Source organism: Urocitellus parryii, chromosome 12 (assembly GCF_045843805.1).
Source record: "Urocitellus parryii isolate mUroPar1 chromosome 12, mUroPar1.hap1, whole genome shotgun sequence".
Lineage (NCBI taxonomy): Eukaryota > Metazoa > Chordata > Mammalia > Rodentia > Sciuridae > Urocitellus > Urocitellus parryii.
This window is the reverse complement of record NC_135542.1, coordinates 72,152,195-72,168,372: the sequence shown is the minus strand read 5'-3', so window position 1 is coordinate 72,168,372 and position 16,178 is coordinate 72,152,195. Positions and strand designations below refer to the sequence as shown.

General features: G+C 33.5%; 1 protein-coding gene and 1 non-coding gene across 32 annotated transcripts in view; one reads left to right on the top strand and one right to left on the bottom strand.

Moving 5' to 3' along the window:
* Positions 1 to 16,178, top strand: part of Nrxn1 (neurexin 1) — a 1,068,088-nt gene that overhangs the window by 45,593 nt on the left and 1,006,317 nt on the right. The window lies entirely within an intron of this gene.
* Trnaa-agc (transfer RNA alanine (anticodon AGC)) lies at positions 1,357 to 1,429 on the bottom strand. Its single transcript has one exon. It is a non-coding gene; the product is annotated as a tRNA-Ala (tRNA).

Below are 16,178 nucleotides of genomic sequence, written 5' to 3'. Positions count from 1 at the left end.
AAACAGTTTGCCGATTTTACCTCTATTTTTGTCCAGTCTATAACTATACGTTCTTATTTGGAAAGTCTTATATGTATTTTTCAGTGTTTCTAGTTGTTTTGAGTGAGAGAAGCCTTCTTTGGTTTCCTCACATTTATTCTTATGTCTATTCTCTTGTCTTTGTATCTTGTGCTTTCCCTGGTGTGAATTCTTTCAGTTGAAATTGGTACCTCCCTGTTTAGAGTTCTGATATCCAAATGTGTAGTAATTATTAGTTTTCTGCTTAGCCTTAATGTGAGAATGCCTATCAGATATTGGGAATGTTGACTGTTAGTCTACACACTGAATATTTAGTAAAACAGTGTGTTCTTAAAAGGTTAAGTAATTGAGTGCTGGCACCAAACTAACCTTAGTTTAAACTCTCTTCTAGATTTTAATAATGCAATCCTGGAAAGATTGCTTAACCTCTTCATGTCTCCGTATTTTAAATTTATTACATAGAATTAATACTATCTACCTCATGGAATTTAGGATTTATAAGAGAATATGCATAAAATTGCTTAAAATTTATTGTCTGAATTGTGATAAGCTTAATAAATATTCTGGACAATAATAATGGTGATGGTTGTGGTTCTGATGAATGAGGGGGGTGGAGCTACAGGATGGGATATAGCAGTAACTGACCTTCAGGTCATGTGACCAGTGGTCCTACATTCATGACCCAGCAACTGCATTTCCTGGGGGTAAGTGCTGCACAGCACTTCCTCTCTTAGCACAAGTCAGAACAAGAAGAACAATGGGGCTGGCTGGCCAGGTGCTGGATGGCCCTGCCAGTGTGGATCTTTCTTCACACCCACTTCCATAGCATTTTGTGCTCATGTTTATTTTAGTCTGTGCTAATCTCTAGACTTACATTACACATTTTTTCCTCTTTATTTTATATATTAAAGGTAGCCTTCAAAATGTGTCTTCTGTTGCTGTTGTTTTCTTGTTTTCTAGTACGTTTTTTATTTTCAAATATGGTTTCTATCTTTTCATGGTATTTAGAGCAAAAAGGAAAACTGATAAATGTTGATGCTATGATTTGGAGCCAATCTCTCAGTATCTTTATGGGAAAATTTAACTCACAATATTATATAACTGAAATACATCTAAATATATCTAAAAAGTATTTACAGAGAAAGTGGATTTTATTGTGATATAAATAAAATTTAAGATAGAATATAAGCAAATTACTCTTCAATATTAAGAAGTTTCCCTCTAAATAACTATATTTTGGCTAAAATAAAAAAAAATACATCCCTGGTGCCTCTATCCATATTAAAAATACAGTCTGTTACAGTTTGTCACTTCTAATTGAGACTGTTTGGTTCATATTTGAAGTGCTGGGAATTGAACCCAGGGCCGCATGCATGCTAGTCATGCATTCTACCACTGAATTACACCCTCAACCTCCCAAAACATGCTTTGAAATAGTTTAGAAATACTTATACCTTCCTATACCAGATAGAACCTTCAGCCTGTGACTCAGCAGGAAAAGTCAACATTTTTTCTCTATGCATCTCTCTTCTGGGAATATGTATATAGTAGGCAAGTATAATAGGCAGTGTATGTGTTAGAGAATTAGAGCTGGCAAACATTTACTGTAAAGAGCCAAATAGTAAATGCTTAGACTCTCTTACATATTCTACTTTGTTTTATTTAAAAATAAATCCTTAAAACTCATTCTTAGCTGGAAGGTCATATAAAGCATGTCTAGGGAGAGTACTCTAGTGTGCCTCTTTTAATACTTCTCCAGTGGCCTTCTGCAGTAAGGATCATCTCAGATTCTTATATCTTGGTAGGATAATCTTTAAAGGCTCTTTGGATGTGATTCTATAAAACTCTACTTAAATATGAACAGAAGCCATGCTTATTTCTTTGTATATCTATGATTGGAATAAAAACCATATAATATTAAATTGAACTCACATTGCATGATTTTTAAATATACTAAAAAATGTACTATGTCATCCTAAAACTTTCAAATGCTTTCACCTGTCAATAGTCTGTAAATACTGATCACCTTTGTCCATTATGTAACTTAAACATTTTATGTAATTCCAGTTTTAAAAATGAATATTCTGATTTTCTTTACAGTTTTGTGTTTCCATCTTGACATTCAGGTTTTTCATTTTCAAAATAGTCCCTTTAAAGAGCTAGAGACTTTCAATTTTTGCTGGAACTCTCTCAGTCAATGGATATTTATAGGTAGCTAGATAGTATCTATCCACTGTACTATGTAGGCAGTTTTATCTAGAAGAGAGAGAGAGCCTCGCTTTCAAGATAACTTTCTATTAAATAAAAGGGAAAGTAGAGGTTCTTATAAAATTTGATTTCATGGACAACGTGCATCTTAATAAATTTGGGGGAGGAAATGTATTACATTAAAATGAATAGATTCTTATTTTTCTTCATTTACATTTACCAATTTGAAGACACTTGTTTTCCCTTCATTCGTATATGAGAAGAGCTGTAATACATGTGCATTGGCAAGTAAGTGCAGAGCCTTTCCTGGAAGTATGTGCCTCTGTCAGCAGTTATTAAGAATTTGTCCCTGCCCTAGGAACCTCATCACAGGGGTGTGATGAGGTTCCTAGGGCAGGGAAAGGAAGGAATACCAGTGTTTTTTTTTTTTTTTTACTGAATGAAAATATTGAGACAAATATCAGTGGGTGTGGACTTAGCCTAACTACTATTTATCAAGCATCCACAGAAAACGTTGATTCAGGTGTCCCTTCAAACAGGGAGGAGACATTTTCTGAGCTAAAGCTGGAGAAGCATCTCTGCTGTAGAAAATGAAATGAATTGATTTTCACATTGAGGAGAAAATGATTCGGATTTCCTAAGCCCCTGAATGCAAAGGGTAGCTTTCATCCTGTCTGACTGGGGAAGTATAATTAGAGATATATATTTAAGATATATATTTAATTGGATTTAATTAAATGGCAAAAAGCAGATGCCAAGCTATCTATACTCTACCTAGATTAATAATTATGAAATGTTCTATGCACACCTAATATGACAAATGGAGAGTGAATTATGACTGGCAAAGACAGTGTTAGTAATTTGGTGTGTGAATAGAGTTATATGAATAAAACCCCTTGATCAACATATCCTTATTTTTGCAAATTTAGTCATTTACTTTTTACGGTGCTGGAAACAAATTCAGGGTCTCACACATGATAGGCAAACGCTCTACCACTGAGTTACATCCTAGCCCTTTTATTTTTTAAAGTAGAAAGAATAAATGAGAAATCAGTTGAATAAATTGAGACAAGACATTGTTTCCTCAGTCTAAGGCAGTATCAAGAAGTTATAAATGATGTTTGCCAACACTAAAATACCAAATTTATTAGGCAGAATGGAAAGTCAAGAAGAACAGTTTGAGTTTGAATAATTTATTAAGTGTGTATCTTAAAATAAGATAATATGCTGATGTTAAAATAATGTAGTAGATATGAAAAGTACTAAGATGGGGCTGAGGAAGTGGCTCAGTGGTAGAATGCTTGCCTGGAAAGCATGAAGCCCTGGGTTCAAGTCCCAACACCACAAAAACAAAAAAGAAAAAGAAAAGTACTGAGACATTTCTTACTTGTCAACATTTTTCTGTTTTCAGTATCATTCTAGTCAAAAGCAAGATTTATAAGCTCAGCATGAAAGGAAAAAATTAGAAGCAATGTCAGATATTTCCTTATCTGCATCTTCTGGTTAAGAATGCTCCCTCTATACGTATAATTATCGTGTGCCAATTATAAAAAAAGAAAAAAAAAGAATGCACCTAAAAGGTGAATTTTAGGTAGACTTTAAGTTCTACTCATTACCCACTGTCCTTGAAGCACCCGCTAAATGTAATGTACTGTGTTAGTATTAAGAATCAAAAGCCCTTTTTGTGGTAGTTTAGAGTAGGTGAACAGCTGTTGAGTAAACTTTCTGATACAAAGTCCAAATTAACTATGGTTGAAGTGCAAAAACATAATGGTTCAGTTCGTGACTTGCTTCAAGTTAGGCTTTTCGTTAGTCAGACTCTAGGTAGCCGGGTTGCCTAAAATAATTTATTCCTGGAAATAAATGAAAAGACTTGTTCTTCAAAACTTCGTTTCCAGTTTAATCAGTATAAACTAATATTTTTAAGCAAATCATTGTTAGGAAGCACAGCTGAACCTTTAAGTTGGAATTCACAGGCTCGATTAAAGTTAAATCTGTCATATTTTCTCCATAGATTTTTTTTTACCTATTTGATATCTGTTATTTCCAGTCCTAATCTAATTTACTCCTCCATCCAGGATGAAATTAGAGTTGACTTTCTAAACTACTAAAATGAATGATGAAAGTACAAACGTTCTTTGAGTTTCCAGCATTAAAAGAATCTACATCAGTTCTTTTTCAGAACCCCTCTTTTTTTTTTCTTTTTAAAAGAAAAGATATCTGGATTTATTCCTATTAATACCATTGAGCCATTATTAAAAACCTTTAATTTTCTCAGTGTGTAGATTTTGCACACGTGCACACACATACACATGTGTTCTTTATTCAAATAATTATTAGGTTCTGGACTTACAAAAATGCCTGTCACTAGGAGAAAAACTCATACTCAACTGTGGAATCCTTTTGTTGGTGATTATCATTTCCTTTTCTACTTCTGAGCCAAAAGCTGTCAAAGACATTGTAACGCAAAGGATATTTTTTTCCTAGCAGACTGTTCTTTTAGTAAAGAACTTTTGAATCAGCTCATTATCAGTGGATAAAAACGACAAAAATGGAAACCATAATTAAAAAAAACCACAATTAACAGGCACTACAAATGGTTGAAGAGACTGACTATCTTCCACAATGAATAAACCAGATAGGTTTCCTATAATATTATGGAATAAGTATTTTATTTCACAATCTCATTTTATTTTTGTGGTGTTTTATACCTTAAAAACTGGTTTGAAATTGATGTTATAAGGGATCAGATATTCGAGAAACCTGTAATCACTCTTTGAAATTTACCTTGTGTTCCATATGTGCATTTTAATGCTACATAGGGTCTCTATGCCTAGATTAATTAACAGGTGTTGAGGGCAATTTGTTAAACAGAACTATAGGATACACTGAGATTTATATAGAAATTGTTCTACCAGAGATAATCTTTGTAGTTTCAAATGTGCAGAAAATGTGGTTTCAGCTGAAATAAATATATTTATACCAAAATGGAAGATCTGGGACAACAGATTTAATCAACACCACTTTATCATATCATAACTGTAGTGTGTGGTAGCAGTGTGATATACAGCATACTACATCAGCATCTAATTCTCCAGTTCTGATTAAATGAAGAAAAGCTATTCTTTTAAAAAAAAATATTTATTTATTTATTTATTTATTTTGCTTCTAAGGATTGAACTCAGGGGTGCTCTGCCATTGAACTACATCCAGCATTTAAAATTATCTGTCTGTCTGTCTATCTATCTATCTATCTATCTATTTCAGACAGGATCACAATAAGTTGCCCAGGCTGGCCTTGAACATACAATCCTCCTGTCTCAGGCTCTCATGTCTTTGGGATTACAAGTGTGCACCACCAAGCCTGGCAGAAAATATATTCTTGAATGCATTTATTTATTCCCGTCTTTTAAATTTGCTTCAAAATGAAAGTTCATTGTATTAAATGATTAACTTCCTACAGTGATGCTCATTATCATCATAATTTCCCCTACTATTTCTAACAATTAGCATTTGTTATTCATTTGAAAGACAAGAGGTAAAGAAGAAAGCTTTTCTACAGATCATATAAAGCAGCATTTCAGAATTTTAACCAGATGTTTCCAAACTATAATTTTAACTCTAGTAAAACCAGACCAATAGTGGACAAATGAGAGTTTGCAAAATGAGCTTAAATGAGGGTGAGGCTTGTTTATGTTTTTTTGGCTGCCTCTCATTTTTCCCATTAGATTTGGCAAAGTCACTGCATTATTTACAAATAATATAGTATTACCTAAACTGTTAGCTGTTGCTTATGGGAAACCTTGTGTTAACATCCATACAAACAGATGCTTGAACCCAGTTTGTATGCTTCACCAGCTTTCAGGAAAATGGATCTTTGAGGTTGATAAGAAAATAATGTAGGAAAATGTCATTGAATACATTGAATGGTATTGACTGTTTACTGTGTCACCTTGCATAGCTTAAACAGAATCTCCTTCTTGTGACAGACTATATACAATGTGCTCATTGAGAATCAAGGCCCTTTATAGGTTGAAAAAGATTCATTGCTAGATGTAACTGAAACCTAGAGTAAGGTCTCTGTGATTTGGTGTGGGATTTTTTTGCAGAATATGCACATTCTTTTTTTTTAAATCTATTTAACCTTTGTAAATTCTATCAGTCTATGATATAATTTATAGCAGAAAATATGAAATATATACTCAACTTTCATGATAAGGCAATCATAAGGGAAATAATTCTTTTTCTTACATGTTGCACATCTGGCCTCTTGCTCTGATTTTATTTTGAGTAACTGGCCAGTATCCCAAAATGAGAATACCTGAGAACTGGCAAGTTTCCAAGGTGTTTGTTCAACAAGGAAGATACTGTGCTGAGACCAGGGATGGAATTGCTGTCACATGGGTGAGGCAGTTCTGTGCTCTTTCCAGCTGGTGTAAATACTGCATCCATTTATCTCAGCTGGAGAAGACACCACATAGGTTTTCTCATAATGGAGTAGAAATCTTCTGTCATTTTTTGTTATCAAATAACATACTGATGACCATGAAGTTTGTATGTTTTTAGTGATAGCAAGCTTTTTAATACTCTTAATGCATAAGTGCTCAAGAGATACTTACTAAATCAAATTTAGAACACATAAATTATGATGAAAGATTTTTTTCCTAACTCTATATACTCCATGAAAGAAGATTCAAAATCAAAACATGATGTCAAACTTCGTGGTTAAGAATAGTAACTTATTTTTTCTACTCTTTCAGAAAATTGGTTGGATACATTATTTCACATTGAGCATTACTGGTAGAAAGGACACATATATTATGAAACATGGCTGGGGGCACAACAGTGTATGAAGTGATTTGACTCAAAATCTGATTGTCAAATAGATATGTCTCTTTAATTTAAAAAATTTCAAACCCACATTTATGACTTTATTCTCCCAGTCACTCATTCAATAAGTATTTATGGACACCCTGAATCATCAGCCAGGCACTATACTCAAAACAAAAAATATGCAAATCATGATAAGATATTCCAGATATTCATTCTTCCTCCTCCTCCTCCTCCTCTTCCTCCTCCTCCTTCTCCTCCTCCTCCTCCTCTTTCTTCTTCTTCTTCCTCTTCTTCTTTTGATATTGGGAATTAAAACCCTGGGAGCTTAACCACTGAACCACATCCCCAGCCCTTTTGAGACAGGGTCTCACTAAAGTTACCTAGGGCCTCCCTAAGTTGCTAATGCTGGCTTCAAACTTTGGATCCTCTTGCCTCAGCCTCCTGAGTTGCTGGGATTACAGGTGTGGAGCACTGTGCTTGACTCCACTCTAGCAGTTTTAAAACCAGTAGTAGAAGTTAGAATGAAAGAGACTTATTTTCAGTAGGAGGTTTTTCATTATGTATGGGCTGGTCATTAATAACATATTGGGCAGAAACATAAAACATTGCTGCAGATCATATAAATGTATATTGTTGCCATGGAAATATATTTGCTACTATTGCTAGGAGAGTAAAGTGTGCTATATAATAATACTAAAAAGTGTCATTCCATCATTCCACTTAAAAACACATCTATGTATAATGTGCCACTATTCTTCAACTTTGTGGTACAGACTCCAGAAGGATTTGTATCAAAATGTTCATGGTGTTTTCTTCTGGGCATTAAAATATGTCTTTTTCATATCTATCTTTGTTCTAGCTTTCTTAAAATGTATGTATATTTTTTGAACTGTTAAAGGCACTTTAAATTTGCAAGTTATCATAGTACCAATAAGAAAATATATTGCCTTCTGATGGCAAACTTTAAGTTGAGGAAATGATTTGGTCAAGTTAATAAAGTCATCAACTTGTTATGATCCCAAGAAGAGAGAGTGAACAGCCTTCCTTTCTTAGGTTTTTTGTTTGTTTCAGATCTGCTATTACAGTAATACTTTGAAAATAAGAAATGTGTAATTTTTAAAATAAGGTCATGTGTACTTTGCATGCTCATTTATAATACAGTGTATTTTAAGAAAATAGATTTGTGAAGTGAGATGCATTTGGAAGGCATCATAAATGCACACTGGTTTTGGGTTTCAGATAGATAAGAGGGTTGAAATAACTTAGATTCCATAGTCTGCTTTAGATCCTGAAAAATAGGTCAGAAGAGGGTAGGGGTGTTTAATACTATAGATAGGCTTATGTTACTTTCAAGCTGTGTGATATTTCTGCTGAATAAAGAATTTTTTTTGCAGTAACATTAACTATGTGTTTTATTTCACTTAAACTTGTGCTATTTCTTCAATGAGAGTTTAAATTATATCATACTCCTTACTAAAGCATGAATAGATTGTCACACATATAATTGGTTTATGTGAATATACTTAAAGTAATAAGATTCACTAAAAATATACAGAAATACAGAAAGTTATATACATATTATCATTAATATTATTTGTATTATATTACTGTTATAGTGCATAAAATATGTGCATATTAAAATGTGACTTCACATGCTTTGCATGATTGTATAAAAAGGAATCTTCTTTTCATTGTGGAAAATTGAACAAAATTATCCCCTTCAACCGCAAAATATGACTTTAACATTTGTAAAGCAAACCAAGGATGACATAATGAATGGGCTATAAATGTTCTTTGTTTCTTTTTATGTGTGGTAGTTTAAATGGTAATGAAGTATCATATCATGATTGATGGACCAAAGGATATTGAACCTCATAAATCACTACTTATGTCATTTTAAATCATTTTTGAACCTCTGTAATTCTATTATTCTGTTTGGTTAATTAAAAAGTGTTAATGCTAAGAATATTAGTTATGCTTTGAAATTCTCAAATCACCTGTTAAATAATCAAATTCAATATGTGAAGACATATTTTGACCTTAGCATTTGGCATATAATTATCCTTTTTAATTTCTGAAAGAGGTAATTGGATTGCTGAATTCTTCTAGGCTATGTCATAAATGTGAATCCTAGACAACTATTGGTAAGACTGCTCACTTAGGACATTCAGTATATGATTTAATTGATTATTTCTTGTGGTGGGCTCATTCTTCATCTTATAGAAATGAATATGTGGCTACAATTCCTGATTGTTGCAATCATCAGACATTATAGAGCTGGAGCACTTAGGATTTTTTTTTCTAGTAGTATGATCATGAAATAATTGCTTCTCTGATATTTTTTAATTCAGAAGATTCCAACTATTCATTTAAATAGCACGGGACTCCCTTTCATGTGAGTACGTGTGTGCCTTTTCAAATCATAAAGGGAGAGTATTTCGCAGCAAGTAGGAAGAGGTCTGAAAGATAACATTTTCTCTCTGAAACATAAATGAAGGAAAACTGTGCATGACATAGCAATCCAGAACGATGTAAGGAAACTGTTAAGATAACCCAGCATTCAATTTGTCAATCAACCTCAAAGGAAAAAATAATTCAAGTAAACATGTTCCAAAAATATACTAAAAATTAGAATACTCCAAGAGTTTTAGGAAGGACAAAAAAAAAAAAAAAAGGATTTCCACTTAGGCACAGAGGCAGAATCAGTTCCTCTGTGCACTTATTGATTCTGTAAGACAAAAAAAGAAAGAAAAGAGAGATACAAAAGAATTCATCACAAAGTAAAATAATAGAAATAAAAGGCAATGGAGAGGCATTTGAGAAGAGTGTAGGTCTTCCTCAGAATATAGAAGCTCCACAGAGCACTGTGAGAAGACAGGCATTACTGGGAGCAGTGTCAGACAAAGGACAGGTGATGCTCAGATGTCTAGTCAAGAGGGGGAATTAGTTAAATCTCTTTTCTGTTTTAAAAATCATATAAATTGGTTTCTTCCACAGTGACCCTATGCTGTGCTTATTCAGGCTGGACTTCATTTCCTTTATGATACTAAGCCATCTCTGAGAAAAGGGGATGATTTCTTCTTCCCCTGGCATTGATATATCTCCCTGGACAGTTCCTGGGTGAAATCTTCCTACGTAATCTGCACACTGCTGTCATTCTTGTGCCCAAAGTAAGGGGTACTCTTGATTGACAAGAGCATGTATCCTTAAACCTTTGAGATATTGGAGCCAGATAATTTGCATTCCCACATGAATTCAAGGAGCCCTGAAGGTCAGTTGCAAAAACCAAAAGGCACAGAGTAGAGAAAAAAATTGCAGGTGTCCACATAGATAGATGGTATTTACATTGGCAGAAAATAGAATTCAGGATCATTCAGGACTAGGATATGAAAACTCAAAGCCAGATGTGAACATGGTACTTTTAGGGAAGTTAGAATAGAGGTTGAGAGCTGAGAGCTGTTCTTAAGAGATAGAATCTTAATAACCTTGTTGAAAACATTGGTACCTTTCTTTACAAACAACAGAAAGCTATAAAAAAAGAAGTGGTGTGTGTGTGTGTGTGTGTGTGTGTGTGTGTGTGTGTGTGAGATTCATTTAAATCTGAGTTTAAAATGCTTTAGATTAGCAATTCTCAAACTTTTTGGTCTTGTGGAATATTTAAGTTCTTAAAATTTGAGAAGCCCAAAGAGCTTTACTGTGTATGTAGTTATGTTTATTGATATTTGCTGTATTATAAAGCTGAGAAAAGATTTTAAACAAAGGAATATACAATTATACTATCCTTTGGCTACTAGAGTGACAACATCATCATCTTAGGTAGCTTCTGGAAAACTCTACCATACACTGAGGAGAGAATGAGAGTGAATAATGACTTATTATTATTAAGGAAGGAATGCTGACTTCATGGATTCACTAGGGTCCAGAGTCTTAGGGACAACTAGGGAACTTGAGTGTCCCATTTTTGGAACCATTATTTTAGAGCATCATGAAATTGAGTGACTCATGATTATCCTTTGTGTAGTGGAAATAAATGAATGAAGCAGAATGAAATGGAGTAGAAAATATGAGTGCAATGAAGGTAAGGATAATTTTTTTCCTGAAATTAAATTGTGAGTTGGGTATGTGTGTATTTGTGTATGTGGACACATATATATTTTGTCATAGAGCAAAATATTTTTAATTAAGAGCTATAATTTTAAAAAGTTTGAAAATCATCTCTTAAAATTGCACTTAAAATACATTTATTCCATCTTCAGATGAAAGTTAGATTTCGGGTGGAAAAATAAAGAGATAAAGGCAAAAGTTACCCAGAGATGACATTGAAGGACTCATTAAGATAATGATGTATACATGAAGAGCCAAAAAAAGGAACTCTTGTATATTTATAATAAGAATAGAAATCTGAGTGCTTAGAGTGATGCAAATGCTCCAGTACCATACTATAAAATTGTCAGCAATTTTAGGACAACCTCTCCTTAAATATAACTGTATCTCATATTCTGATAAATATGTTATTCTTTGCAGTTACTTTAGTACCAGTGCTGACCTCTTTTCTTCATATCCTGCTGTGTAAGCTTGAAAAAGTACAATCCCCAGGTACTGGTCTCTTTTTGCTTTCAAGCCCAGAGATCTGTCAGGCACATGTTCTATAGATGTGAGTGAGTCATAGTCAAAATGAGGATAATATGGAATAGAAGCCCATTTCCTGTTCCTGGCCTGGCATTTTGTATGAAAAGTCCTTATTAATCATAACTTTTATTGAAATTCTCAAACTGTATTCACATCATGAATAAAAATGGCAATTTGAATAACTTAATTATAGGTAGGGAGCCTTGTGTGACTCTTACTGGTCTCTGCTTGGGAAACTTGGATCACCCGGAGTGGAAGCCACTTTTTAGTCTGCTCTATTATGTGCTGGTGATCTGATGAGTGATAGTGTCTCTCTCCCAGGTGGGTTATGTCATGAGTTCAAATACCACGTATTTTCTGCTTTCTATATTTTCACATTATATGACATAATTTTGAGTCCGTAGGGCTCAGTTAATAATATTGATTCTTTCAATATTAAAACCTAGAGAGTCAAAGAACCATGTTTCCTCTTGAAATCTACTAATAATGATAAATTGCAAAAAAGTTATGATAATAAAATTATAAAATTTAACATCTATGAATGGTCAAGATTTAGTTAATCACAAACTTTTTACCTATTTAGAGATGATTTAAGAATACTGTTTTTTTCATTACCCCTAGAATATTTTGAAAACTTCAGGAGCTTTACAGATCACCTAAAATCGCATCATTGGTTATCAGTATATGGTGCATGTCATTCTATACTTAAATTATTTATGCTATATAAGCAGAACCTAAAGAGACACTGAAGAAAATGATGGTTTTGTTCCTCTCTGGGTTAGCTTCATTTTACAGAGAATATTAAATTCTGTCTATTTGAAGCACTTTCCTTCAAACAAACTCTGGGAAGAATTTAGAGTAAAACAGAGAAAATTATAAAGAGACTGAAGTCTGGACATATGATTAGAGATTGAGGAAATGAGATGTTGAACCTAACGGAGGCCTAACTCCCAAATGAGATGATAGCTGCCTGCAGGAATGAGGACTCTGTTCTTAGTGGCATTGATTTTTAAACTGGCTGATAAAATAAGGGATTAAACTTAGATGTCTTTCAGACAAATGGGAATTATTATTTAGGGCCTGCAATTAGAAAAGCATTAGGTCTGGAAAATTGGCTTTCCCAATGAAGAAATGCACAGAGATAGTTCAAGTGTACTTCTGCACCTCTCTGGACATTTAGTCTACTCAGTATTTACCACTATTTTGGGTAACAATTATTAAAGGTATTTTGAATCTTCAGAATACCTTCCCTCTGCTCTTACTGAAATCCCAAATAAAGGAGGAAATACCAAAATAGTCTTTGAGGAAATATAAAGCTCATAGATTGAATGAAAGCATCCATTACAACAAACTGGTATGATGAACTGTGGAAATGGACATTGTCATTTAAAAGTAAAGGAGAAAAGTAATATTCCTATAAACTAGTAAGCCTGTATTTATGTTAAGTTGAGAAGGAATTTTTTTTAAATTTATATATGACAGCAGAATACATTACAATTTTATTACACATATACAGCACAATTTTTCATATCTCTGGTTGTATACATAGTATATTCACACCAGTTCGTGCCTTCATGCCTGTACTTTAGAGAATAAGGATCATCATATTCCACTATCATTAATTACCCCATTCCCCCTTCCTTCCCCTCCAACCCTCTGCCCTCTCTAGAGTTCATCTATTCCTCCCATGCTCCCACTCCCTATCCACTATAAATCAGCCTCCTTATATCAAAGAAAACATCTGGTATTTGTTTTTTGGGGATTGGTTAACTTCACTTGGCATTATCTTCTCTAACTCCATCCACTTACCTGCAAATGCCATGATTTTATTCTCTTTTAATTTTTAAGAAAAAACAAAGTCTTCAAGCATCAACTCTGTAACATGTATAGAGCATTGTGTTGACCATGGGACGGACAATCTCAAAAATATATGTGTATTGAGATGACAGTGGCATTGGAAAGATGTAAATGTCTGAAAGATAGAATATGAAAATGAGTAAAAATATAAGGGGGGAAGAATGGAGTATTTTTCAAGGAAAATTTAGTTTTCTTATGAAATTCATATACTTTAAATTCAAATATTTAAATCATTGAATTTCTGTCACTTGATAATAATAGGTATTAGGATGATACTATTTACTTACTCATCCCACAATATTTATTCTGCTTTCTATGCATCATTAGAGAATCTTTTTTTCAAGCAATAAGGAATTATATCTTAAAACATGTTAGGCCAATAAAAAATGGAGATTTGTAGGTGTACCCTGAAAGTTTCCTCAAATCTTGATTAGTGAAGCAGTTTGTTTTTCTTGGTGAATTAAAAAAAATTACTAAAACCTGATAATGACTGTGATATTCAAATAGTTTAGCTTGAATTAGGGAGAAACTATAATACTGATAAAAGCCAAGTTCAGAACAAATAATTCCTGGAAACAAAGATAACTTAGTTAAACCATTCTTTTTAGACTTAAGGAATTATTTAAATGACTGAATGATATCTATTGCATTTTGTATTATAAATTGCAAAGATTAAAAGAACACATTCAATGACAGTACCACGCATGACTTAAATATGACAATTCTTGAGTTCAACTTTTTAATCTGTGACAAAGTAGTGAAATTTAAGTATTTCATTATTTGCTTTCTTTTAACCTGCTCTCAGTGATTTTTAAAATGTAAAATATAATTAACATTCAAAATTGGAGTCAAGAATATTTCTTTTTGTTGGGTTCATTAAGTGTTTGGAGTTCACTAAGTTCATTAAGGATCATCTGATCACTTTCCACTTTCAGATAAATTGATTCTTATTGTTATTGGTGTGATGTGCTTTGTTATACTGTGAGACTCCAAAACCTATGGAAATCTAGTCAAGATAGAAGTTGCCAGATGTCTTTATTTTAATGAATATTGTCCTGATAATATTAAATGAAGGGTTATGGGCTTCTAATATTTTGCCCAGAACCCTAAATTTTATCTAGATATAGTCATAGAAAAAAAATAGATTATAGAGTTGCCACGATAGCTCTAAAGTTATAGTTGTGTGCAGATTAAGAAACTATTTTAGTTTCTCACCATTTTCTAACACCCATGACACAACTCCTTAAAATGTAAGTAATTTGGTGAGATCCAAATACTTCCCTATTTTTGACTACACTGTACTGCCAGTATGTTCATTTCCTGCAATATACTAATATTTTCTAAGAGCCACTGAAAAATTGCCATCATAAAATTGTGGTGTGGATAAATTCATCAAGAGTTTACAATTATTTAAAACCAACCAACTCTTATATATATAGCAAATGATCAATGACATTTGAGATTTAAAAAAAAAATGAGAAAATTAACAAAGCAGTATTTTGAGTGCCTTCTTTGTGCCATGCACTAATCTAGTCTGGAAATACAGAAACAAACAAATAAAACAAAACAAAAAAAACATTATTTGCACAAGTTATTCAATAATTGAATATATTATTAATCACTGACGAATGATTCTTCAGAAAAGAAGTCCACATCTGACGGAAAGTTGGGTTGTGTGAGGACAGGAGAACTGAAAGGCAGGAAGGAGCCAGCTGAGTGTGATGGAGGGAGCACACTTCAGTAGGGGGTATATGAAGTACAAGGGCACCAAGCTGGGAAAAGGGCCTGAGTGTTCCTGGGACTTAACTGGAGCAGAAGTGGGGGAGGAAAGGAAGAAAATAAAGCTAGTATAGAAATGGGCATGTAGGCCAGGGCAAGGCGTTTAGGTTATTTTTTTCAACCAGATGTGAATCTGTTGGCACGTTCTAATAATGACATGACACAGAGCAAAACAGTGACCAATGTGTTGGAAAAAAATGAGATTATTAGTGACTTCAAAAAGAAGGATGAGTGAAGAAATGGGGACAGAACCCAACTGGAGCAAGCTGAGAGGAGAATAGAAAAGATGAAATTGAGACAACTTATGTAGAAGATTTTCTATGAAGAAGAGCAAAGAAATGGGGGCAGCACTAGGGAATTTGGGTTCAAAGTAGTATTTTCTTAAAAACAGATACTACATGTTTCTGAATATTGATGTGAATGATCTAATTTTTTTAAAAAAGAATTTGTGGCTGGTGGTGTAGCTCAGTGGTAGAGGGCTTGCCTAGCATGTGTGAGCCTCTGGATTGAGGGTGGAGGGGAGGAACAGAGAGAGGAAGAAAAGGAAAAAGTCTGTGATTCAAATGAATGACTTCATCTTCTCAGGTACAAAATCCTTGAGTCAGAGAAAGGAGGTGGAATCCAGATGACAAGCAAAAGAATTGACAACCTCTGATGAGGTTTTTCAGTAACAAATGGTTGATATTGAGTGGTTGGGTTTGGAAAAGAGTGAAAAAGATGAAGCCAAAGATTTTGTTATCACTGAGCATATCAATGAATAATGAATCGTTGAAAGGATTATAGAAAACTTTGAAATGTGGGTCGTAGTCTCTTGATTGGATCATATACAGAAATGAAAAGAAGATGCACAGAGA